This window comes from Marmota marmota, unplaced genomic scaffold (genome assembly GCF_001458135.2).
Source record: "Marmota marmota marmota unplaced genomic scaffold, marMar, whole genome shotgun sequence".
In the NCBI taxonomy this organism is placed as follows: Eukaryota; Metazoa; Chordata; class Mammalia; order Rodentia; family Sciuridae; genus Marmota; species Marmota marmota.
In genome coordinates, this window is record NW_025999853.1 from 23,652,176 (window position 1) to 23,668,988 (window position 16,813).

Genomic DNA, 16,813 nt, shown 5'->3' on the forward strand with positions numbered 1-16,813 from the left:
ACACTGACTTTCTTTCCCAAGACTCAATTATCAACTTTTTTTTTAACCTCGTATTCACATACAAATTTGCCTTAAACTATGGCACAATCTAGTGGGACTGATTCATTTTATTTAATTTATTGACTCTGGTCAAGAACAAATAGTATAGGAATTGCCGTAATAGAAGTTGAAAGTTTATGTAAGCACAATCATTTAACTCTTTGTGACCAGTGAAAGAGATTAGGGCTAAGAAAGTATAGTGTACTCTTATTATGCATGATTATAATTTAGAGTTTACCTATCTATTCAACAATTACTTATTGACAGTCCAGTTGTTCAGCACATGATTAGATTTTTAATATTAAAAAACACATAATTTTTCCAGGCATCAACGCACATAGCTGTGTAATCCCAGTGACTGTGGAAGCTGAGGAAGGACAATCACAAGTTCAAAGCCAGCCTTAACAACTTAAGTAAGGCCCTAAGCAATTTAGTAAGATCCTGTCTTAAAATAAAAAATAAAAAATAAAATAGAGGAAGGAGTGGGGATGTTGCTCATTGGTTAAGCACCCCTGGGTTCAATCTCCAGTACCATAAAAAAAGAAGCATAATTTCTATAAATTCTGAAATAAAAATCTGAACTAAATTGGAAAGTTTTATTCAGCTGATATCAGGATAAGGAACTGAACTGATACACATGTGTTGTGTCAACCAAGCTCTGATTACTTTATCTCATTTAATCAAAGAAATAACCTTCAAAGTCAGGTATTAATGTGCCAACTTTAAAATTAAGAAACTGAAGAATGAGACCATTTCTAAAATCACATTAAGTAGAAAATTCAAGATGCAAATTCAGAGCTACCTGACTTCTGCATTCTCTCTCTACAAATGATGCAGAAAAGATGATATTTAGAATTGAGTCTTTAACTAAGAATAAGAGTTAATTAAAAATCAAGGAGGAATAAAATGGCAGGCATGAAAAACAGTCCAAAAAAGGGCATACAACAGAAGTGAGTGGCATAATTCAGAAAGTGAGTTGGTCCTCCTAGCTATAACATTAATTTCTAAAATGGAATCCCTGCAAACTAGACTAAAAATGTAGGCAAGAATCAAGTTGTAACACACCTGATGCCTATGACAAGAAGCTATAATTGTCACATTTCATAGATGAAAAAAAAATAAAGTAAATGTGATCTTTACAAAGAAAGTGCTAATTAAAGCTTGCAGAATGGACTAAAGGAATGAGAGTTGGAACATGGCAATTAATTAAAACTGCCACAACAATGATGGCAAAGATGAGCAAGTTCTGAGAAGTATTCCTCAGGAACATGGGCTTCTGAGTATACTCAAGTTTTTGCACCAATGTGCTCTAGAAGTGATTGAGGAATTCAGTGTGGAAATTTTAAAGAGCACTTGACTCTGTCTGGCAAATAGTGAGTCTCCAACTGTATTAGCTGTTATTTTTACATTGTTTTGTAAATAGTGTTAATGTGTTCATTTAGCAAACATTTGTTGAAGCCTACCTATATGACAAGAACCCTTCTAGGAAGTGGAGATACTTCAGTGAATACAAAAAAAAGATATAGCTCTTACTCCTAAAAACTTGCTCTCAAGAAAGGGTAAAAGTGCCTGGGTGTGATAGGAAGGTAACAAAAGAGTAAAGAGTAAAAGAAAACTGTCACAGACATATCTGAAATAGAACTGATACACTGCATTGTTAGACAGTGGGTGCCATAAGCAAGAACAACAGAGGAAATTAATACTGATGTCAAGATTTCTAACTTCCACAGGATAGAGACACTGTGTTATTGCCATCAGCCAAACTAAGACAGCAGAATGAGGAATACTCATAGTATAATTGAGAAGATGGTCAGAATGTGAACCTGATTTAGAAGATACTGAGTTACAGATGTCTACGAATCCAGGTAGAGTTGATGTTCTCTGAAAATTGCTTTTTAACAAGGGCTTGCATATGATATATAATTCTATTTGGTTTATGTATATTTATGTCCAACCACCATCAGAATGCTTGTGCATACCTATCTATAGTCATGTGATTTGTGGTGGAAAATAATATTTTGCAGAATATTCTATCTGTATCTCTGTGACTAACTTTCAACAATATTATTTTTAAATAAGTTCCCTTTATTTCCCACTTTTATTGTTATTTCACTACATCATCTGTCAGTCAGATGCAAGTGGCAAACCTTGTGTTGTTTGAATAACTTGTTAGGTTTACAGTTTCCCTGGGGTAGGGATAGTATTAATAGCCCTTCCTTTCTAATTTTCTCTGCTAAACATAATTACTATGAGTTGATATTTAATTAGAATTGAAAAGACTCTCCAAAGCTTCTTGGGGGAAAATAATATACTTAAATTTTTATCCATGACATATTCAGTAACATAGATACAAAGATGTGACAAATAAATTAACAAATAAGGAAGAAAATAAAAACGTTATGAATTAGGGAAATATATAAACAAAAGCTAAATTATTTGAATTCTGCACATAATTTTATCTGAATACAAATACTCTGATTTCAAAAATCACTTCTAATACTTAAAGTTGGCTGTATTGAAAATAAGTAGAATATATTGTGTGATATTATCTTACATTTTGAGACCTTTATGTAAATAACAATGAACATCCTCAAATCAAATTATAAAAGTTGTAAGTACTTGTTGTTATTTGACCTCATAAAGGCTGCCATTCTTACTGGAGTGAGATGGTATCAGAGTAGTTTTAATTTGCATTTCTCTGATTGCTAGAGATGATGAGCATTTTTTTTGTGTGTGTATTTGTTGATTGATTGTATATCCTCTTCTGAGAAGTGTCTGTTCAGGTCCTTGGCCCATTTGTTGATTGGGTTATTTGTTTTTTGGTGTTTAGCTTTTGAGTTCTTTGCATACCCTAGAGATTAGAGCTCTATCTGATGTGTGAGGGGTAAAAATTTGTTCCCAGGATGTAGGCTCCATATTCACCTCACATATTATTTCTCTTGCTGAGAAAAAACTTTTTAGTTTAAATTCATCCCATTTGTTGATTCTTGATTTTAATTCTTGTGCTATAGGTGTCTTATTAAGGAAATTGGGGACTAACCCCACATGATGGAAATTAGGGCCAACCTTTTCTTCTGGTTTTATTCCTAGATCCTTGATCCATTTTGAGTTAACTTTTGTTCATGGTGAGAGATAGGGATTCAATTTCATTTTGTTGCATATGGATTTCCAGTTTTCCCGGCACCATTTATTTGAAGATGCTATCCTTTCTCCATTTTAGCCCCATTGTCTAATATAAGGTAGTCATAATTTTGTGGGTTAGTCTCTATATCCTTTATTCTGTACCATTGGTCTACCAGCCTGTTTTGGTGCCAGTACCATGCTGTTTTTGTTACCATTGCTCTGTAGTATGGTTTAAGATCTGGTATAGCGATACCACCTGTTTTACTCTTCCTGCTTAGAATTGCTTTAGCTATTCTGGATCTCTTATTTTTCCAGATGAATTTCATAATTGCTTTTTCTATTTCTGTGAGGAATGCCATTGGGATTTTGATCGGAAGCACATTGAATCTGTAAAGTGCTTTTGGTAATATGATCATTTTAATAATATTAATTCTGCCTATCCATGAGCAAGGTATATCGTTCCATCTTCTAAGGTCTTCTTCTATTTCTCTCTTTAGGGTTCTATAATTTTCATTGTATAGATCTTTCACCTCTTTTGTTAAGTTGATTCCCAAGTATTTTTTTTTTTTGAGGATATTGTGTAAGAATGGCAGCCATTATGAAGTCAAACAACAACAAGTGCTGGTGAGGATGTGGGGGAAAAAGGTACACTCATACATTGCTGGTGGGACTGCAAATTGGTGCAGCCAATTTGGAAAGCAGTATGGAGATTTGTTGGAAAGCTTGGAGTGGAACCACCATTTGATCCACCTATTCCTATTCTCAGTCTATACCCAAAGGACCTATAAACAGCATACTACAGGGACAAAGCTACATCAATGTTTATAGCAGCACAATTCACAATAGCTAGACTGTGGAGCCAACCTAGATGCCCTTCAATGGATGAATGGATTAAAAAAATGTGGCATTTATACACAATGGAATGTTACTCAACACTAAAAAATAACAAGATCATGGCATTTGCAGGGAAATGGATGGCACTGGAGCAGATTATGCTAAGTAAAGTTAGCCAATCCCCCCAAAACAAATGCCAAATGCTGAATGTCTTCTCTGATATAAGGGGAGTGACTCAAAATGGGGTAGGGAGGAAGAGCATGGGAAGAAGATTACCTCTAGATAGGGAAGAGAGGTAGGAGGGGAAAAGCAGGGAGAAGGGGAGTTGCATGAAAGGTGGAAAGAGCCCCTCATTGTTATACAAAATACAGGTATGAAGATGTGAGAAAAAAAAGAATAGTGTCACCTTAGATTGGGTAGAAAGAAGTGATGGAAGGGGAGGGGAGAGGATCAGGTTAAAGGAAGGATAGTAGAATGAAAAAGACATTATTATTATTGTGTGTATATACATGACTGTGTGACCAGTGTGATTGTACAACCTGTGCACTCAGAAAAATGAGAAATTATATCCCATCTGATTCAAATGTATGATATGTCAAGGTCAATGTGCTATCATGTGTAACTAATTAAAACAAATAAAAAATTTTAAAAAATTCAAATCCATAGATAACCAAAGAGAAAAAAATGTGATCCTTTACCTAATTTTTACAAATGTAATAAAAATAAATGTTGGAATGATCCAAAAAAAAAAAAGTTGGAAGCAATTTGGAAGTGATTGTACCATACTGCAGAGATGACTTCATTTAAAGGAGTATCTGTTCATATAGAACAAGATAATGTACTAAAGCTTTTGAACTGTTCAAACTGGTTTCAACAGTGTTTCAAAAATTCTTTGGAAAGGAAAAACTCCAAATTACTACTAGAATTCTGATTTTTTTCCAATTGATTCAACTGGATTTAAAACTTATTACAGAATCATAATTATACCAGTTAAAATAAGAGACAATCTTCTGTAAATAATATACTTTATTTTTAAAATATTTCTCCATTTACATAATTTGGTTTCAAAAATTATATTCACATGTTAAATGGTTGCTCTATTCCTAACATATTGTGGATTTTTAATTTTTTTAGCTATAGATTTCCCCTGTATCTCTGTATTTGGGGACTAATTTACTAATAATTTCATCCCAAGTTCAAAGATAGAAGATTATTCTCTTAAAGTGTGGGCTCTATAATCAACTGTGTGGGTTCAAACTCTACCTCATTTGCAATTTGTATATCTTTAATCTTTTAATCTCAATAGCCTTATTTCCATGTGTGCAAAATATCAATGATGACAATGAATCCTGTAGCATGTTTGCTGTGAGAATTAGATGAGTTACAAAAGATATCATATAAAGCCTGGCACATACTGAGAACTCAATATATCAGTTATGTTTGATGCTGAAAGTCATCTGATTTTGACCTGAACATCATTCTTCATTTTAAAAGTATCAGGCCATTACACTACTTCTTGTCATTAATTGATTATCTTTTAAAGTATTTTGCATATGTTAATCATATGACTCACATAATTAAATACTGCACATAATTTATATTGTGCTTTCAATTTCAATTTTCAACTTCAATTTGAAAGATAAAATAATGAAAAAAACTCACAATTACATGTAAAGTGAAAATATAGATAAAGGAGAACATGTAATAAGTGATTGTAGGCCTTTATTGATGTTGTTGTTACAATATGCATTTTCTCCTCTTATTTCCTTCTTGAAAGATTTTTGTTAGTAGAATGATCCACTACCCAACTTCCAGAATCTCCAGGCACTAGGATCAATATTTCACCCACACTTTTCCATACAATATAGCAAACAGAAGAGCAAAATAGCATCTTATAGTTTGAAACATTTTTTTAGAAATTCTACTAAAGATTTTTCAAGTCTTGATTAAAGAATGCTTTTGTCTGTGTTTTCATGTGTGAAATCCAACCACTGAAAATCTATTGAAAAGTGCTGGGAAATGTCTCTGAAGTACACAAAATCCTAACTCCTTGCCTTCAATGGGGCCATAGTTTATCAAGAATAAAAGAATGGAGAGGTTGTTGTGGCTTAGTGGTAGAGCACTTGTCTGGCATGTGTGAGACCATGGATTCAATCTTCAGCACTGCATATAAATAAATAAAATGAAAGATCCATTTACAATTAATTTTTTTTTAAAGAATAAAAGAATGTTATAAAGAAATAAGAGTCAGAGAGTGTTAAAGGTGATATGATGGACATATTACAAGTTGCATTCTGGAATCTTGCCTCCAAATATTGATCAATTCTAATACAAAAGGATCAAATCTGGCAATGTTTCATATAGGAGCATTACTTGAGCTGCTAAGATGAAGAGTTTGGAGTATGTCAGCAGACATTTTACTCAGAATGATGTTGGGTGTGGAGTGCTGTCAAGTACTTGGGAAAGACAAGGTGACAGGAGCTTGTAATGACATGCACAAATTTTGACATTTGTGCTACCAGCAGGTGGAATTATGGAAAGTCTCGGGCTTGGGAGTGACATGGTCAGATTTGTTTAAAGAAGATTTTGAAAAGTAGTGTAGCAAAGAAATGTGAAAGGTGCAATTATCATTTAGAGACAGTAGTCAATGGAACAATTTTAGAAGAATGTGTGTGATACTTCCTTGACTAGATACACTTGCTTGTAAATGAAGGGAAAATTAAATAGCTTAGGTCAGTGAAAAATGCATAAAACCCAATATTATATTTATTATAAGCTATTAGTATAATATTTTATGTTGATAAATAATTGCTACACATTTTATTTTTCTAAAAAAATGAAAAAACTCATAATAATTTACCACTGTCACATAAGAGATGAGTTTTGCAAAGTGAAGTGAATTTTAAAATTATTCAGATCTCTGGAAAATGATAGTGAAAGCTATAATGATGGCCATAGGGCAATGAAAGAACTCTTTTATGAATCATGAAATATTAAATTATGCTTAACATAGTTTCAGCCCTACATGTATTTACATAAATTCGGAAATTTGATTAATAGTTAAAGTAGTTAATTTCCCATTAAAAGGAATATTTTAATTGGACTACAAGTTCTAAGTGGATAGTAAAGAGTTAAACCATATATTCGTAACAACGTATTTCTATGCTAATGATTTTCATTACATGAAATTGTGGACAAACTGTGTATATTTAAAATATTTACGAAAATTTCCTATTCCATTGTCTGGGCCAGAAAAACAGAAAGGTACACTATATGATTCGATCTAATTAATTAATTTGACATTTACTATTAGAATAGAAAATGGAGCATGAAGGAGAAACGAGATGTTTTTAAAAATATAATTTTAAAAATGAAAGTGCAATAAAATTTTATGTGTGGATATTTCAACTTAGTCACTGGAGGGTTATTGAGATATAAGGAATGTAGGATAAGTCTTTTGATACTCAGTAATCAGAAGAGCCAATAGCCAGGAAAATACCAATAAATATGCTGCCTTCAAGTTTCCCTGAAACCCCTTCATCTTCTATTTATGTTGCTCTATGTTCTGTTTGCGTATGAAGCAAGGTATGGTGTTGAAGTAAAAGATCCTTTATGTCCTGAAAATTTCCTAATAATGACCCATTATTATAGCTTTGTTTTTTACTATTTCTCCTTCAAAAATGTGGATGTATTTATAATATTCTGAGGACTGGTTAAAAATGATTTCAGGAGCCAAATCCAATGCAGATTGAAGCCTGTGTATTTTCTGTGAGGATTTCCTTATACTTAATAAGTGACTCCAGACACAAATGCTTGCTGTTGCTATTTAATTAGGAAGGACCCCTTTTGGTAATGTTTCTAGACTCTGGAGGAATTATAAATACACAGATTGGAAAAACTAAGAAAGCTTATTTAACTAAGCTGTCAGCAGCAATAACTCAGATCTGCTTAAATTTATTTGGGGGAGATCATTAAATGCTGACAATAAACACAGAACCACTTATAATAATGTTACATTCAATGCATGAGGATAAATCACAAGATTAAAGAGAGCTGGCAGCATCTAGCATAAATGTGCCTAACCTTTGACCCGACAGTTTTACTTATGGGATTATATATCAAAATATGCATAAAGGTGTATTTAAAGAATTTTAATTGCCAGATTTTTGTAATAGAGAATAGCTGGAACAAAATTACATGCAATTATAGGAAAAGTTTTAAATAAATACATATTTTAACTGTTTCACAATTTTAAATAATGAAGTATATTTACCTGTGCTAACATGGAAAAAGATATCCAAAATATATTACAAGATATGATGTAGTATAATTTATATGTGTTCTATTTAGACAGATGTGTGGGAATTACATGTGTGTATAAAAAGTCCTAAAATTTTACATTATGGTAGAGATCGTTTATCTCTAGTAGAATCTATAGAAATAGGAGTGAAGAGTGACAGTCACCCCTTTTATTTTTTATAATTATTGCATTGCTTTTGCAATTAAGCATAATGGTTCCTATTTTCTGTCTCAACTCCTTGTAAATACATTTTGGAAACTCTCTTTGCTTATTACATTATATGTTGATATTTTATATTTGCAAAATTATAAGAGATCAAGATTGATGGCATAACATGCTATCACAACTGCCAAGGCTAACAATAGTATTATGAACAGGATCCTTCCTAATTTAGAATTGTATATTGGATATAATGAAAAAGTTTGATAAATAAATATGGAGAAAGGAGGAGAAAGATAAGAGGAATCCAAAACATTGGGATTTAGTTGATAATGAATTCATTTTACTATTTGAAAAGAAAACTTAGCATAATGCCTAAGATCACAATTTTTAGAGTCAGATAAGCCTTAGGTTTACATCCCAAAAGCTATGATTTGCCCTCGTCCTGCACAGGTGATGGAATTAGGGTCCCTCTTCATGGAGTGGAGGTGGCTGTGGAATAAAAGCTAAGAAAGAGAAAGGGTGGCTTCCCACACTATGAAACCTTGGTAAAGCTTGTCAAACACCCCTTAACACTTCATGTTCTTCTTAATAAAAAATAGATATAATATCACATATTGGAGTTCTAGGAACTAAAATAGATAAAGCATTAGAATAACCCACCACATAGCATCTTCATACAAGAAGCTTCCATAAGATTTAGGTGATTTAGTATTTATTTCACAGCCTTTTTTAATTAGCCTGTTTTTCTCATAAATTATATAATTCCTCAAACATTGGAAATATTGTTCTGTAAACCTCTCAACACTGTTTATTTTTGCAAAACACTTTAATTCTCTAGAGACATCTTTAGCTACTGAAAGTAGAATTGCAAGCATTTTAGTATGAGACCACCAGAAATTTGCTATGGAGAGATGTACTTTATATAATTGTCTCATTCTAATTGATTATCTACATAATGTCCTGAATCAGTGATATTTTGGTTATACATGGGAAATAATGCAAAACAGATTACAAATGAATGTAGAAAAATTGTTTTTCAGTGGTGAAAATATTAATATTCTTCTAAAATGAGTTTTTATTACAGATTTTCATTATAAACTCAGACCATAGTTTCCTAATCAACAAAATAACTCATATCATGGGGAATGAAAAAGAGGAGAGACTGAAAGTTTGCTATAAAAATTATGTTTAAGGAACTGGTAATGAATGCAGGTTAATATGTCAATTTTAAAATTCATTTTTTTATTAAAAACTATTTGATAATATACTTTAAAAAAATTATAACTAGGAGGACAGGCAAAATTTCAATTCTGTTTCTATGTGAGGATAAATCAAATGAATCAAGACTCTTATTTAGTTTTTAATGTAGCTAGATTTAATTCTTGGGTCTGGAAATTGAAAAAAAAATTAGATTCATTTATTAGAATTTTTTTAAGGTTTCTTAAAAACCTTAAAAGAATGGGAATTGGGACTTAAAAATACATTTTTAAAAATGTGAATTATGTCATTTTTTATAAATATCTCTAGGCCTCAGATGTTTATGGTTTCTCATTTGACCAATGAACTATGGAAATGTTCATTTCAATTTTAGTAGACTCAGGTAGTACAATGGTTAATGACATTTTTCTTCTTATATCTAAATAACCACTGCTAGTCAACCAGAAATTGCTTCTCATTAATGTTCTATAAGATACATTTTTGTGGCCTGATTTGTCTATTCAAATATCATAATATAATTGTAAGTTTTTTATAAACAAATATTATTTTCCTCATAAGGCTAATATAATATATGAGCAATAATGTTACAAAATTTGAAAAGAGAAAGAATAATTGAAATACTCTTAAGCTCAGAACACAGTTGATTTTTACCTTAGAAATACTCCCTTCTATTATTTTCACTCCATTTTTTTGATCACTCCAATGAGAAGTTAATCAAGCTTTTTATTTATTTAGTTATACATGACAGCAGAGAATTTTGACACATTATACACAAATGGAGCAGAATTTCTTATTCCTCTGTGTTGCAAGGAAACAAAATTTCGACATATGCAGTCAAGGGGGAGAAATAAAGAATGTCCATATGCTTCTGCCCCTGTTCAATGCTTTATTCACTCAAATTACTCAATACAATTTCAATCTATAGGTTCTTAATCAAGAAAACTACAATCCTTAATGCTAGGCACTGCAATAGACATAATCCATTCACAGCAAACAATTCTAGATTAATTAATTTACTGAAAACAATTCTAGATTAATTCTAAGCACTGCAAACACACTTAATCATGACAGGCTCATGACAGACATTCCCTCTGCATACTAAATTCAAAAGTCTCAAGCCTTAGGCTTTATGTCCGGCAGATACACACTCAGACCATGTTGATCAAGTCCGGAACCAAGGCAGGCTTTTCTTGGTGTGAAGTGAACAATTGGTTGAGGCGAGGGCCCTATGGAGAAGTTGAAGCTCTCACCAGGGTCCAGACAAGGCAGTAGAGTTTGAGAGCAGTGAGGATCATGCAGAGGATCAGGAAAATGATGACAAGAGATAGGGATGTCAATCCAGGACCTCATCAGGCTCTCCAGCTCGAGTGCATCATTGTTTCGGCTGGCTGAACCCCTGTTCATTAGCTCTATTATTTATACTAAATTTTGGGGCTTTTGACCCTCCTTTCAGTCCTTATCAGCTACCACTGGATTTCTCAATGACATCATTTACCCTGGGGTCAGAAACCTCTGGCCTGATGGTCTCCACCCTGATCTTCTAGGCTTTTCCTCTCATCAGGCGAAGACAAGTCTGCCAGAGGCTTCACTCTGTTTTTCAGGTTGTGGGAAGTAACTTGTTTGAGGCCATACTGGAGGGATCTGTTGGATGTGCCTAATGAGACTGTCATTTTTAAAATGGAGTTGCTTAGGCTCAGGCTCTGGCTGTACATGATGCAATCACAACATTTGTACAATCATACGTATTATGGGATAATAATGTCTGTCTCATTCTATTGTCCTTCCCACCCATACACTCCCTTCTCTTCCCTCACTCCCCTCCACCTAATCAAAACTTCCTCTATCCTTCCCTAGACCCCTTCTATAATGGATCAGCATCTTATCAGACAAAACATTCGGCCTTTGATTTTTTGGGGATTGGCCTACTTCGCTTAGCAGGATATTCTCCAGCTCCATCCCTTTACCTACAAATGCCATATTTTCATTCTTATTTAAGGCCAAGTTATATTTCATTGTGTTATATACCACATTTTCTTTATCCATTCATCTTTTGAAGGGCATCTAGGTTGGTTCTATAGTTTAGCTATTGTGAATTGAGCTGCTATAAACATGAATTTGGCTACATCACTGTAGTATGCTGATTTTAAGTTTTTTGGGTATAAACCAAGGAGTGGGATAGGTTGGTCCAATGGTTGTTTCATTTCAAATTTCCTGAGGAATCTCCATACTGCTTTCCAGAGTGGTTGCACCAATTTGCAGTCCCACCAGCAATGTATGAGTGTACCTTTTTCCCCACATCCTCACCAATATTTATTGTTGCTTGTATTCTTGATATTTGCCATTCTGACTGGAGTGAGATGAAATCTTAGGGTAGTTTTGATTTGCATTTCTCTAATTGCTAGAGATATTGACCATTTTCTCATGTATTTGTTGATCGATTGTATTTCTTCTTCTTTGAAGTATCTGTTCAGTTCCTTAGCTCATTTAATGATTGGATTATTTGGTTTTTTGGTGCTGAGTTTTTTGAGTTCTCTATATATCCTGGAGATTAATGTTTTATCTGAGGTGCATGTGATAGAGATCTTCTCCCATTCTGTAGGCTCTGTCCTCATGTTATGGATTGTTTCCTTTGCTGAGAAGCTTTTTAGTGTGAATCCATTCCATTTATTGATTCTTGATTTTACTTCTTGTTCTTTAGAAGTCTTGTTAAGGAAATCAGGTCCTAAGCTGACATGATGGAGATTTGGGCCTACTTTTTCTTCTATTAGATGCAGAATCTCTTTTCTAGTGCCTAAGTCTTTGATCTACTTTGAGTTGAGTATTATGCAGGGTGAGAGATAGTGGTTTAATTTCACTTTGCTACATATGGATTTCCAGTTTTCCCAGCACTATTTGTTGAAGAAGCTATCTCTATTCCATTTTTTTTTTTTTGCAAAATTTTGACAATGTAGTATATGCAGATATTCAGGTTCTTCTCAAATATATTGTTCTAAATATGTTACATGCTTGCTTATTTCAGCAGATAGGAAATATATAGAAGTGTAAAAAAGCAAAAATCATTTCTATTCATTTTATTAAACAAACACTATCACTGTTAATTTGTCATTGTAGTCTCTATGCATTTTCATATAGTTAAAATTTTGTATCTATTGAATAATACTAAACATTTACAGGTATTAGATAAAAGGTAGCATATGTAGGTTTTTTATTGATACATATTGTATATGTTCTTGAAGAGTTTTAAAAATACAGAAAAAATAATATTTCTCAAGTTTCTTGAACTTGAAGTAACATTCAGTTACCCAATTCAATTCATTCTGCCTGAAATGAACAATTATGGCAATTATTCTTATAAACTCCCAAATATGTAAATATTATACCTGTTGTCAGTAAATTCATAGATAGAAGAAATTTAGTTACTGCTTCAAGCTTAATAATGGAGTCTACTTGAATTTTGGATACAGTTGTAGTAACGTATTTCTTGATTCTGGAAAGTTCAAAAATATAAAGAGGAACTAAGCTTTCAAGTACTTCACACAAACTCCAGCCTCTCTGCTGAGATTCAAAAATCAACATAACACAAAATCCTCAGATATTTTAAATTCGGAAGCAAAACTAAGTAAAGGAAGAATTGCAGCCATTTTTCACCAGTTCCTTCTGTCCATTTTTGGTTCATAATTCATCTCTGAAATGACTTTACAGAAATCCTTTTTTCTTTTTTTTTATACCAAGGATTGAAATCAGGGGCACTCGACCACTGAGCCACATCCTTAGCCCTATTTTGTATTTTATTAGTGACAGGGTCTCGCTGAGTTATTTAGTACCTCCCTCAATTGCTGAGGCTGGCTTTGAACTTGGAATCCTCCTGCCTCCCCCTCTGAAGCCACTGGGATTACAAGCATGCACAACCATGCACAGCTGCAGAAATCCTTTTTAAAAAAACTGTTTTGTTTCACAAGAGGTTACATATTCGAATATAATATTTTGTTTTGCCCCTGAAAAATAAGGAGAATTTTTTTGAACTACAATAGTTCCCTTCAAAAGTTTCAAGATGTTTCCTCCTTATGTTTCTTTTTAATAAAATTATTACAGACTAGAAGCCGGAAACCAGGCTATTTTGTCATGATCTTTGTTTTAAGGACAATGGAGAAAACAACTATTTTCAACTGAAACATATGTTTCTGTTGTTCTTCCTCTGTAACTTTTTTTTTCTTCTGTTTTAGTTAACCTAATATGAGATTGCAGTCATGATGCCTCCCACAGTTCCTTGATACCTAGTATAAACTCAACGTATGCTTGAATGAAAGAATAAATAATAGTTATTAAGTATCTATAACAGTCTTATTCTTTTTTAAATTTTTTTAGTTGTTTATGGACCTTTATTTCATTTATTTATATGTAGTGCATCATACATGCTAGGCAATTGCTCTACCATTGAGCTACAACCTCAGAACCCTTATTCTTTTTTTTTTTTTTTACTTTAATAACAAGCTTAAGAATAACAATGCTTACTTTAAAAGATTCTGATACTGGTATTTAAATATAGAAATATTTTCAGCATGCCTTGTTTACTCAGATTTCTTCTTTGGTACTACTGTAGTCATTTTAGTTTACTAGGCTTATTGAATGTGTGTCAATGTTATTGAGATAATACAATATTTCTCTTTTATAGCATAACAGAAATTATGCATAAATACTAATAACATTGCTTTGGACAAAAAAATCACCTTGTATATTATCTCTTTCTATTAATGGTAGAAACATGATTGCTAAAGTTATTCATAATTATTGCTTTAAACAATTTTACCCTGATTTGGAAGCACTTAATTTTTATGTCTATTGGATAAGTTCTTTGTGTTGAATGGGGATATGTAAGAAGTCAGAGATTTGGAATGAAGACTTGGATTGAAATCCTCATTGCTACTTAACTATTCTTATAGAGCACACAGTTTTCTTATTTGTGATGAAACAAGAATGTTCATAAATACTCCAGTAATTTGGATGTAGTTGTCCCCCAAGGGTTTGTATGTTGGAAATGTAGTCTCTAGTGTGTTGTTATAGAGATGTTGGAACCTTATGAGAGATGTTTTGGTTATTGGAAGCATCCTGTCAGAAAGGATTAAAATTGGTCTTGTGGAATTAGTTATCTTGAGAGAGAGTTGTTATTAAAGAGCCAGCCTAGCCCCTGAATTCCTCTCTGACCTTGCCACGTGATCATTCTCAAATATACTCCTGTACAAATTCTTGCCCTTGTAATGCCATTCACCAAGAGGGCTCTGCCAGAGATCAGACAGATATGGCTGCTTGATCTTAAACTTTCAACCTCCAAAATGGAGTTAAATAAACCCCTTTTTTTTTCCTTTATAAAGCATGCCAGCTTAGATATTTTGTTATAGCAACAGAAAATGGAGTAATACAAATATATTCCTATGGACCTCATGAGTTTTGTGCAGGACTTATTAAAAAGATTTTTTTTTTTGCCCATTGAAATATTTAGTTATTATCATCAGCAGTATTGTTTCTTCATCAACATAACTTAAAACAGCATTCACTGATGTAATGTTTCTTAACATGAAGTCTGACATTTTGTTAATGTATTTCAATATTTATAGTATGGGTTCCACTCTAGTCAGGCCCTTTTTCAGCTCAGTAATCAAAACCTGAAATTTATATGGAATAGATATTCTAAAAGGGAAATTATTCTAAAATAAGATATAACATTGATTTTCATATTTAGCTTCAATATTGAAAAAGGTTGCTGTTTCTTTCCAATTCTCATCTCACATTTTACTATATTATAGTCAATGATAAGGAAACTTCCATCATGCCAATGCTACACATTCTCTATGTTGAAACTTAAAGTAAACCAGAAAATAAATCTTGTTCAGCATTGCTGTGAACCCTATGGAAGAGTCTTGCTTCCATAATTTTTCACTTCACTACCACCTATAGCTAGAAATGGACAGTAAAATTTGGGACTGAAAATAAAAACATAAAATAGAAAAACAATTACATTTGTTCCTATCAATATCTGAGACCTTTGTACAAAATACAATGATAATCATGTTTTGTAAAACCTTTCTGAAGCTTTGCTATGTCAGCAACATTCTTTCTATTCATCAGAAAGTATTGAATACTGCCCTTAAGGCATGTTCAGCCTTCCACAAAGTAAAGCAGAGAAACAAATTGGGCATGCATTAAAAAAAAAGCAAGCCAAGCAAGTCCAATATACACAGTGGCACATGTCAGATAGATAAATGTTAACTACAACACTTCTTTCATGTTTTCCCTGATGTGGGCTAAGTCGCATACAATTCCATGTAATTTGAGGAATAAAATTTACTTTTGCATTGTGTTACTTTTAACACAGACAAATAACATATAAATTACAATTTTATGCCTTAAAGTATATTAATGTAGACACATTGTTTTAGATGGGTAGAAATTTGCTTTTCTTTTTATTCAACATCCTTATATGCCCATACTATAGTTTTCTTTAGAGAAGTGTGATTTTTTTTAACCTGAAAAGCTAGAGGGATAGAACTGGGCTCATTAATATTTGGTAGTTTGTTGCATATGGTCCAAAAACATGAAGACTTTTTTTTTTTTTTTTTTACTGGGGACCGAACTGAGCCACATCCCCAGTCCTATTTTATATTTTATTTAGAGACAGAGTCTCACTGAGTTGCCTAGCACCTTGCTTTTGTTGAGGCTGGCTTTGAACTTGAGATCCTCCTGCCTTAGTATCCTGAGCTGTTGCGATTACAGGCGTGAGCCACTGCACCCAGTTACATGAAGACTTTTTGATTACATACATACACATATGCATCCTAAGCAGACAGCTCTATAGTGTAATAATTCACTTGCCACTTCATATTAGCATCAATTCTTTAATAACTGAGATTTTTCTTGAGTTGATGAAAACTAGCACACAAATTTCCACACAGTGTCTTCCCAAGGAAAAATATGCAATGAAGTTTGTACACCTAATACATAATTTGCCTCCATAATCAATGAATGATTTAAGCAAAATAATAGATATTCATAGTGTTCCCATAGAATATTTCTATGTACATATCTGTATGCATGCATGTGCATGCATATGTATATATATATATATATATATATATATATATA

The 16,813-nt window shown here is 32.8% G+C and overlaps 1 protein-coding gene across 3 annotated transcripts in view; it reads left to right on the plus strand.

Moving 5' to 3' along the window:
• The window catches only part of Mgat4c (MGAT4 family member C), a 783,513-nt gene that overhangs the window by 727,935 nt on the left and 38,765 nt on the right, over positions 1-16,813 (plus strand). The window contains exon 7 of one of the 3 annotated variants that reach the window (XM_048804350.1): positions 1,770-1,904. The exons of the other annotated variants lie outside the window; for them this stretch is intronic. The gene's annotated coding sequence lies outside the window, so the exon portion shown is untranslated. The remainder of the gene's footprint in view (positions 1-1,769; positions 1,905-16,813) is intronic. 3 annotated transcript variants of the gene reach the window in all.